Here is a 10,328-nt window from a genome sequence, read left to right as displayed (position 1 = left end):
AAGGCCAAAAGTCTTGTACTTCACAGTCACATCCACGAACACACACATGATCCAGTAGCTTCGTGGTCGGTATATTGAAGTTGCCCCACAACCCACCCCACTTTATCCTGTCTATCCTGGTTGGTTAAAGTTTCGACCTACACCTCACAGTTTGTGAGTTGGTTAGTTAGTTAGTTTGCTGCTGGTGCTGAGTTGAGTTTGTTATTTGGTGCTGTTGCACGTTTACCGGCAGCATTGGTATTTCCACGTTGCTGTTGTTGCCAAAAGTACGCAAAATGCCAAACTCGTCGACAGTCGCCGCTGCTATTGCTGAACTTACTTCATAAGCACTAGCCACGCATCTGCCTGCTTGTCTGCCTACCGAAGTGTTCGTGTTTGTGTGTGTTAAAAGCTTCAACAATTTGTGGCATCGTCTGTGGTCCTTTGTTGTAAGCGTTTTAAGTATCCATTGCTGCGGTCCAAAATTAGCACCAGCTTCTTCTCGGTGCCCACATTTCAAATTCTGAATCTCTACACTTTATATTATGCGTCAATTTTATTTAAAAGCTTTAACTTAATTTTTCTCATTAAAAGTTTTGGCGTTTAAGGTTAAAGTCACGCAATTTTTGGAAGGTGAGACACGCAAAAAATTACATTTTACGATTTTTGTTTTCATATTTTATTTGTCACAAATCCATAGTTTGTGGGAATAATTTTTGCAGAATTATTAATATGACGAAATAATTCTACTGAATTAATTTTTTTTTCTAAAAAACAGGTGGCAACCATAATTTTCAAAATTTCTAAAAAATTTAAAAACTTTTGAATGGACTTCAGTAACACGGAAAATCGGAAAATTAAAATTTAATGCGGAATGTTTATTATCATTCGAAAGAACATTCTTTGGCATTTATTTTATAAAGATTCAGAGATAATCACACGATCTTGGTGTCCAATCGACTAGGCCAAAAGGTTAAATTATATGCTCACTGAAATGTTCTCTCAATAAATCCATTGATTGATGCGGTGAGTGGGAAGTGGCGCCGTCATGTTCAAGCCAAATGTCGCTGAGATTACGAGCGGCAATTTCAGGCATCAAATAAACGCTTAGTCGGTCGCCATTGACGGTTACGCACCCCACGGTCTTCGTGTACACTCTCAGCTACGACTGCTATATTTTCTTCACTGAGTGCTGGACGCGGTCTAACCGGTCGAATAATTAATGCTGGGCCTCAAGATTGGTGTTGGTGTTTCGAATAGTACGCCCAGTAGGCCGATTATGTTGACCATAAATTGAACGAAGAACGCGAAACACCTTCTATACAGAAAGCTAATTTCCGTAATAAACTTGAACAATTTGTAAACGTTGTTCAGGCGTAAGTCTTTCTATGATGAAATGCCAATAACACAAAACAAAAAAAGCTTGACAGCTAGACACGACTCACGTGTGATCTTTGAAAAAAATACCACTACTTGGATCACCCGTTATATGAGTCTAAGATGCATTCCAAGCGGTTGGCATGGACGCTTTGTAAGTAATTATTTATGTAAATCGATTTGGATCTTCGCAAGCTGAATAAGATGTACTCTCTTTCAGAAGCTTGTTGTTAAGATACCTTCGGCTTCGTTGATGTAAAATTTCGATAAACCAATACTGTTCCGGTATGATTTGATATTGAGAAGATAAGAGAAGTCATTGCGATTTTCATAAAACCTTTATTTGACCAATACATTTGCAAGGGTCGGGATGTTAAAGAAGGCATATTATAATAACAGATACAAAGTTGTGGAAAGACTATACTTTATCTATGATTCATAGTCTCAATATTTACTCACAACGAGTTCAGAGCAGCAGAGTCTTTCACATTGAGCTCAAGTGTGTCGGATTTTTCGTTAAATCCAGAGTTCGCTGAATCTTGTTAACATACCTCTACTCTATGTGAAACATTATAGAACTTTTTAGGGAAGCCAGCTACCTTCCTTCCTCTCTGCAACTAGCTTCAGCTGCCTTCTGCAATTCAAAGTAGAATAGATCTGCGGTAGACGGAAACCCGCTACAAATCCCTCCAAGTGTAAAAATGTCACAAATTCTGTACATCACTGTACAAAATTATGAGTTTGTTGCATGGCTAAACCTTGTAGGATATCTTACATTACTCCTATAAATTATGCCTCTACATGCATACACAGAAGGTTTGTCTTTTTCGGTAAATGTATGCATGCTAATTCTTTCCTGTGCTTCCCCAAATTTGACACTATTTTTCTTTTATTTTCCGTGCTTAGTTCCATAATTTCTTGAATGTCACCAAAACGCTCATAAATTTTGTGTAATAGACTTTTGTCATATCAGCTGACTGCACATAACGATAAATGTGAGCAAAAAAAGTAAAATAATGCAAGTAATACCCGATGACTTACAAACGAAATTAAACCAAAATTTGACAACGGGAAAATATTGCATAGTCTACATTTAATGTTGGAGTGTAGTTATGTGTGATTTTATATCCATATCTAATGCACTATTTAGGTGGAAATAACGGTTAATTTCCATAACTTTGTAATAAAGTTGGACTAAAATATTTCGGTCGTGGGCTGAGATGAAGCAGGGTGGCTGACTGGTATAAGTGTAGTTAAATATTCAGGTTTTATAGGTGAATTCAATGGAGTAAAGTTCGCTGTGATAATGCCAATTTTATTTTATCTGATTCACTGGACATTTCTCAAAGCAGTTTGGTATTTCCTTGCTTGAAGCAGCTTTTGTATATCTTAAAAGCTCAGGTATAAGTTTATTGCAAATCATTATTAAATTAACTCCGCTTTTTCTATTTTTCTGATAAAAAATCTTATTTTCTCTTTTATTTCAGCATACAAGTTTTATGCCCGTTGAGTTAAACTAAAACTTTCATATGAATTCGTTTTATAACATTTAAAACAACACAAGTACATACATAAGCCAGTTAATTAAAGGTAAGTGAATTTTATTCTGTTCATTCTTTTTATTTTGAAAAAAAACTGCTTTTGAAATCAAATCTTCTTCACATATTCTCAATTAGTATTTATATAATATCATGAGATATCAATGGATATCTATCAATAATCTCCTCTCTAAAATATTCTAAGATATTCTTTTACGGCACAGCAAAGTTAATGTAATACATTAAGATTGTAATTGGGAAACCGGTTTCTGCCCTTCACACTGATGTCTACTCGATTAACTATTAGGTTAAACATTTTTGTTTTTGCAGTTGCATTCCATTTTCATCTCGATTCGTATTTGGTAAAAAATTAATATAGAACAAGTAAGGAAAGGCTAAGTTCGGGTGCAACCGAACATTTTATACTCTCGCAAAATATTGAAGAAACTTACAAACATACAAAATTTACCAATAAATTCGGCATAAAGTTTAATAGAATAACGAAAATCGTAATATATACTATATGAGGGCTGAGGTAATTCTTTCATTTTCACCAGAAAGCTACACTATATCCAAGACTATACGCTTATTTAATTTTGCTAATATATCTCACATATTAACCAATACATATATGCGGAATAAAGCCCACCGTATTTTTGAAAAACCTATAATTCGGTATATGGGAGCTAGGAGATGACCCGATTTTAATAATTTTTTTAACAGAACACTATTAGAAAAAAACAATTTCCTCTGAATTACATTAAATTATCTGAGAGATTTACCCAAATTTTCGGTTAAAATTTACTCTTAGGCGCTGAGTTCAACATGTTCGATATCTGGGGCCTTGAAAGGTTATAGTACGTTTTTGACAATTTTTTCACAAGTGAAGTCAGAGATGATATGTACTATTTGTGTAAAGTTTTATTCCGCTATCTTCAATGGTTCCTTCTGTGTACATGATAAAGTGAAGGCATCAGATGGAATTCAAATTTGAGTTATAAGGCAAGTAGTCGTGGTTGTGAACCGATTTCGCCCATTTTTTATCCGTGTTATCAGGGTGTAAAGAAAATATTATATACCGAATTTCATTGAAATCTGTCGAATACTTCATGAGATATGGTTTTTGACTCATAAGTGGGCGATGCCACGCCCATTTTTTCATTTTATAAAAAAATCTGAGTGCAGCTTCCTTCTACTATTATTTCTGTAAAATTTAGTGTTTCTGTCGTTTTTCGTTAGTAATTTTCAACCTATCCGTGTTATCAGGGTGTAAAGAAAATATTATATACCGAATTTCATTGAAATCTGTCGAATACTTCCTGAGATATGGTTTTTGACCCATAAGTGGGCGATGCCACGCCCATTTTTTCATTTTATAAAAAAAATCTGAGTGCAGCTTCCTTCTACTATTATTTCTGTGAAATTTAGTGTTTCTGTCGTTTTTCGTTAGTAATTTTCAACCTAACATTTGTATGGGAGGTGGGCGTGGTCATTATCCGATTTCAACTATTTTTATGGTGGGGTATGTAAGAGAACTGAGTGTAGAAAGTTTGGTTTATGTAGCTGTATTGGTTTACGAGTTATATATAAATAAACGATTTGTTGGCGGGGCCCACAAACAGCTTGCACAGACGCTTGCACAGACGGATAGACGGACAGACATCCGGATTTCAAATCTACTCGTCACCCTGATCACTTTGGTGTATATAACCCTAAATCTAACTCGTTTAGTTTTAGGACTTACAAACAACCGTTATGTGGACAAAACTATTATACTCTCGTAGCAACTTTGTTGCGAGAGTATAAAAATGAAATTTTTTTATTTTATATGGTAAATCGATATAAATCAGCGCGTTAATCGATCAATTGATCAATTAACTCCTTTGCGAAAAGGCCATAACAAACAATAAAACTTTGAATAAGAATTGTAATTAAAGCAAATTCAATTATAAATTGTTCCAAAGGTCATAAGATAAACAACACTTTTTTGTTTCAGAACTCACAAAAGATGACAAACGACCTCAAAACATTTTCTAATTTACCTAAAAATCACTCGTAGAGATTACCGAATATCTCCTGATCAATACACATTCATCAACTTAGACAAATTTTCTTCCATCTTTATGAATACCTCAAAGAGAAAGAAATTTAAAAAAATGTTTGAAAAAAATACTATTCATTGCACTATAACTTTGCATAGCGTACATTGGAAAATACAACCATAAACAGGTTATGTACTCCAAATTATTATGGCTCTCATAAAATAAAATTTTACTCTAAAACTATAAATTTTATAGTTTTTCTATTTCATTGAACACCCTCGTTATTGTGTGACACTCCTTGTGTGGCACTACCTTCACTCGCGGCTATTAAATATCTTAAATAGCATATTTTCACTATTATTGCGAATTTGCGATGATTCGAACGATGTATTTTCTAAACTGAAGTATCACAAAAAACCACTTTTGGAACCAACTCGCTTAGAGCTGCAAGTGTTCATGCTAGGGTGGGGCACAAAGTAGTCGAATTAAGGAATCTTGTGCCGAAAGACGTTTTTTTAGTTTAGGAGAATTGGCGCTTTAACATTAGAACAGATCTCAAGAAGTCTATTTGTCGTATTTTAATATTTTAGATTTAATCTTTTATCTGCACTTAAAAGAAAATAAAATAAAAGAATTTAAAATAAAATTTTAAGAAATGCTAAAAGCTGCATTTAGAGTTGAAAATCTCGTCAATTTCTATTTTTCGCCATCACGTCAACCCACTACTTCTTAACTACTTACGTACTTAAGTCATTTTTCATTCTCTTGCCACATTTTTACGGGCGAAGCTTAGATTGAATAAACGTGGTAAAGTTCGTAAGAGTTCTCAAATTAAAGTGGGAAAAATTAGAGGAATTATTTTGGCTTAGACAAAAGCGCCAAAAAAGAGCGAAAAAAGAGGCATGCCAACGTGGCATACAATTCGAAGTGTATACTAACAGCCGGTTTCACGAAACAAATTTAAGTGAAAAAAAAATAATTAATTTCAGTTTCACCATTGGACTTAATTTTTATTTAAATGGTCACGCTTTGCCATTTAAATATTATTTAAATACTGTCACATGTAACCATGGTTACGCTTTTCTACAAGCTGAATTCCCATTTGTTTACCATTTTGACAAAGAAATACAATTTATTTGTTTACATAAATCAGCTGTTATTCTTTTTGTATGCCAAATGTCATTAATGGTGAAACGCAGGATACTTAAGTGCAAAGTTAAATAAAAATAAAAATTAAATGGAACTTAATTTTCAATTAAAAATTTTCGTGAAACCGGCTGTAAGTGTGTGAGTTGGTGTTGTATAGTAGAAATATATATGTATTTGTACAGTTAGCCAAAGGAAGCAAGCGGTGTAGAGCAAACAGCGCTAACTCTCAGCTGACTTCCAGAATGGTAAGCAAATATGTAGCTTAGAACTGAGAGAACACAGAGCTGCAAATGAAAATATAAAAAGAAAATCTTTACATAAACTAGTCGATACCACTTGTGTGTGTCCAAAGACAATGCGCCAAGTCCCATTGCTCAAGTCATATCGTTTTTTTTATTCATTTTCTGATGGCCTTATTTGTCGCGCACATGGCAACACATTCTTTCTTTGACACTATGCAGGTGATGTCTCAAACATCGGCGCCAACTGGTCTCCGGAGCTATGAAAGAATTTGCAAAGCACAAATAAAAGACAAACATACATATTCACACGTGTTTACTCATACTACATATGCAAGTATTAATCAACACATAAATCTTTCCATGTCCACAATTAGTGGGGGGTCTGGTGTATTTCCCAGCATAAGTTAGTTAAAGTTAGGTTAGGTTAGGTTAGTTTGACCGGTAATTTGTCACATTCATCCGAGGTATTCTGATTTTTTATTGGTGTTTTATTTTACGTAGACATAGTCGGGAAACGGATTTTATTCGGAAACGTTTTTTTTTATATAGAACCTCTTGCTCTAATGCAGACCCTCGCTGGCAACAGATTGGCGATTTTTTTTAATTTTTATCTGTGTTTGTAGATCCTTAAACCAAATATTTCGGAGCATGCTCTCCAATGTTCTATTTTTTCCTGCTTTAATGGAAGTTTCGATATGAGTTAGTTAACATATTGCATTTTGCAGATTTGGTGCTCGTCCTGATTACCTCTAACGGACGAATAATCAATTTAAACCCCAGTGTTTTCTTATTTTGGCGATTTGACAATGACAATCATGAAATTCGACAGAGTTATCTACCTCAGTATTTGAACTGTCCTGTCAATAAAAAATGAGCAGACATTACGACATAATTTTCTTCGACAGCGTTTAATCCAAATCCACCTCCCTAGGTTTTGTTAGGTTATATAATACTTCGTCTGCCTTTTGTATTACTTCCCGTTAACTGACGAAATTTAGTTGATATCCCTGTGTGTAGGTGAGTAGTATGAGTATTGTCTAAAGTTCAAATCTTGACATACATACTCGTACACATACTTATCAACAAATATTTGCAAATTCATATAGGTGATTCCCGCAAGCGACACTTTGTTAAAGAGCAGTTTTCAAAGGATAAGACCACAGCAACAGCTACACTGAAAAAAAAACTAGTAAAACCAAAGTATTCTGCATTTGCCACAAATACTTTTTACATTAGAAACGTGCCCAAATACTTTGAGTATTTGTTTTAGAAGTGCGAGCACTGTTGAAGTAAATGCGTCAAGTATTTAAATTAACAGTGGAACACTTTTGATCGAAATACGGGGCACTGTTGTAGTAAATACTTATACATTTATGTTAACAGTAGAAGTATTTGAGATTAACAGTAATTGCTCTTGATTCAAATGTAATCGTATTTGTTTTAAACCTCTCCCACCTCTCTCCGCCCACTTCCCTATGTACAGTCAAAATTTCAATATCAATTTACTTTTTTCATAAAAAATATATTTTATTTGAGAATATACAGAGTAAAGTTTACAAAAGTGACAACTACTATGCATGTATGTACACATATACATACATATATTTTTATTTTAATAAATATTACACAAAGTTTAAAGCTTTAATGTAAATTGGTATAAAATATATAAATATATAAAATATTACCATCCACTTGGTTTTGATCACAAGGTAATGTGTATATTTGTTAAAAAAATCGTACAACTTTTTTGCCGTCATTTAAAGTATACAATTTTGAAGGTACTGATTTGAGATCGATTTTTTTTAAATAATATGCGTTATTGGTACCTAAAACTTCGTGAGACTGAAATTTTTCCGAAAAAGAAGTTTTGCACTCCTGACAAATCAAAAAAATTTCATTATGTAAATCAAAAAATATTTTTAAAATAAGCAGTACTGTATTCTTTGATTTAACATAGTAATTCTTTTCATCTTCATCTTCTTTTGTATCTCATACTTAAAACTTCATTTCCGATTGTAAATTTGGTACATAAATTCTGATAAAATTCATGTTTTGAAAGATCTATTGGTGAAAAATTTTTGCAATCCACAAGATCATTTTGGAAAAAACTATTTTCAAATAAATAAGAACAGAATTGGAAACAGTACTTAGTAGCTAAAGTAAGGGGAATATTTTTTCGGGATGTTATATTATTTGCGTATTTCGTGAATTTAATATCACGTATTAAGTAATTATCCACAATAATGCGAACTATTGCAGATTGGTCACTTTCTTGGAGGCAACCACAGTTTTCGTACTTCTTTATTATGTCGTTATCTGCTACTGTTTCTTTTAAAACCTCTTCGACGTTGGGTTCGTTGTTTGGGGATGTTGAAGGTGTGCTTGCAGAGCTCAGCCAGCTTCGAATGGATGAAAGGTTTGTTATAGTTCTATCACCACTACAGCACGTGAGCATATCGAACTAGAAAGACATTAATATAAATAATTTATAAGCGTGTTATAAATGTGTGCGAAACCCTCAATGTGAAAATTTAAACGGAAGTTACGCCGAATTTTTAAAATGATTTGCTTACATTATTTTCTAAACGCCATTTGTAATTTGCAAGTTGTACCGGAACTTAATTTTGTCCGCAATTAGTTCTCTGGCATTAAAAATTTCGTCAATGTTGTGGGAATGGATCATCTGCAAAATTGCTACACTCTTTAAACCACATCTATTGAACTGTATCAATGCATTTGACGACAAATCCCACGAACACAATAAATTAATTAACTGTTCATCACTATCCAAAATTACTACGGACTCATTGTCGACATTTTTCGTTGTAGGGGACTCATCTCCCAACGCACATTGCTCGGCAAATAACGACACCTCAGTTGATGGTATCAACTCCTCACTCATAGTGTAAACTAAAATGCACAAAAAATGTTTTTAAACACATATTTTTGTTGAAATAAATGTGTATATAAACCATAACATACCTGCAGAGTAGACTTTTCGCGAATGTCGTCTTTTATATATAAAAAAAATCACTGTGGAAGTCCCTTTTAAACAGCCTCCGTAAGCAGCGGGCGATGCGGCAGGCACACTAATGCAAATGCAAACTATGTAAGCTCCTTTTGCGCAGCTTCACTAAACGCGAATTGTCTTGAAGTAATCACTTTCACTTAAATTAATACTTTCAGCACATATATTTACCTATAAAACCCAAATTAAAGTATTTGCGCACGCAACACGTGATTCTGTTAGAATGATCGATGGAAAAATGTAAGCGTCAACTTCCCTGTCATCGTATGGAGAAACAGTAAAATTAAATTCGAAATGGTTGTGACAAATACTTTTACATTTAAAAAATTGTAATCAAAAGAAAATTAAATACGAAACCTTTAAAACAACTATTTTTATATTAAATTTTAATAAGATGATTTTTAAAGGCACAGCCGCTTTTGATTCAAAAGTGCCACATTTAAAAAAAGTATTTGAATCAAGAGCAAAGTATTTCCGTCAAGAGTTTTGCTGTTGAAACAAATACTTTTGTTTTACTGTACTTTAACTGCAAAAAGTATTTGATTTAACTGCGGGGAGTGTAACATGCATTTTTGTGCATACACCCTGTAGGCATACTCAAAATTGAGCAACGATGGAAGCGATAAAAGCAAGTAGAAGAGAACCAAGCATACCCGACAGACTTTGTAGAAGAAATAGCACTAGCATGAAATGGAAGTATACATAGTAGTTCAATTAAGAGTATTTGTGGGCAGTAGAAATGGTTTCAGACGAATTTCGAATATTTTCATGATAGTTCGGTATTTCAATTCGATGAAAATTTGAAAGATGTTCCATTGCAGGAGAGTCTCTATATTTTAACATTAGGGTTTTTGAGACCCTCATGTTGGATCGTTCTTTCAATATTGATCTCTTAAAAGGAGTCGAACCTTCTCTGGCAAAAAGGTCTAGTTATTCCAATTCTGAGAAATAATCTTTAAAATGGATATTAACA

The 10,328-nt window shown here is 33.7% G+C and overlaps 1 long non-coding RNA gene across 1 annotated transcript; it reads right to left on the bottom strand.

The window, feature by feature from the left end:
* Nucleotides 1-7,919: 7,919 nt before the first annotated feature.
* On the bottom strand, nucleotides 7,920-9,844 carry LOC128922494 (uncharacterized). The gene is made up of 4 exons (XR_008471712.1): nucleotides 9,527-9,844; nucleotides 9,310-9,460; nucleotides 8,901-9,237; nucleotides 7,920-8,788 (listed from the first exon to the last, which is right to left on the bottom strand). It is a non-coding gene; the product is annotated as an uncharacterized LOC128922494 (long non-coding RNA).
* Between the last annotated feature and the right edge of the window lie 484 nt (nucleotides 9,845-10,328).

The sequence above is a fragment of the Zeugodacus cucurbitae genome, chromosome 2 (assembly GCF_028554725.1).
Source record: "Zeugodacus cucurbitae isolate PBARC_wt_2022May chromosome 2, idZeuCucr1.2, whole genome shotgun sequence".
NCBI classification, from domain to species: domain Eukaryota; kingdom Metazoa; phylum Arthropoda; class Insecta; order Diptera; family Tephritidae; genus Zeugodacus; species Zeugodacus cucurbitae.
This window is presented reverse-complemented; position numbering and strand designations above follow the sequence as displayed.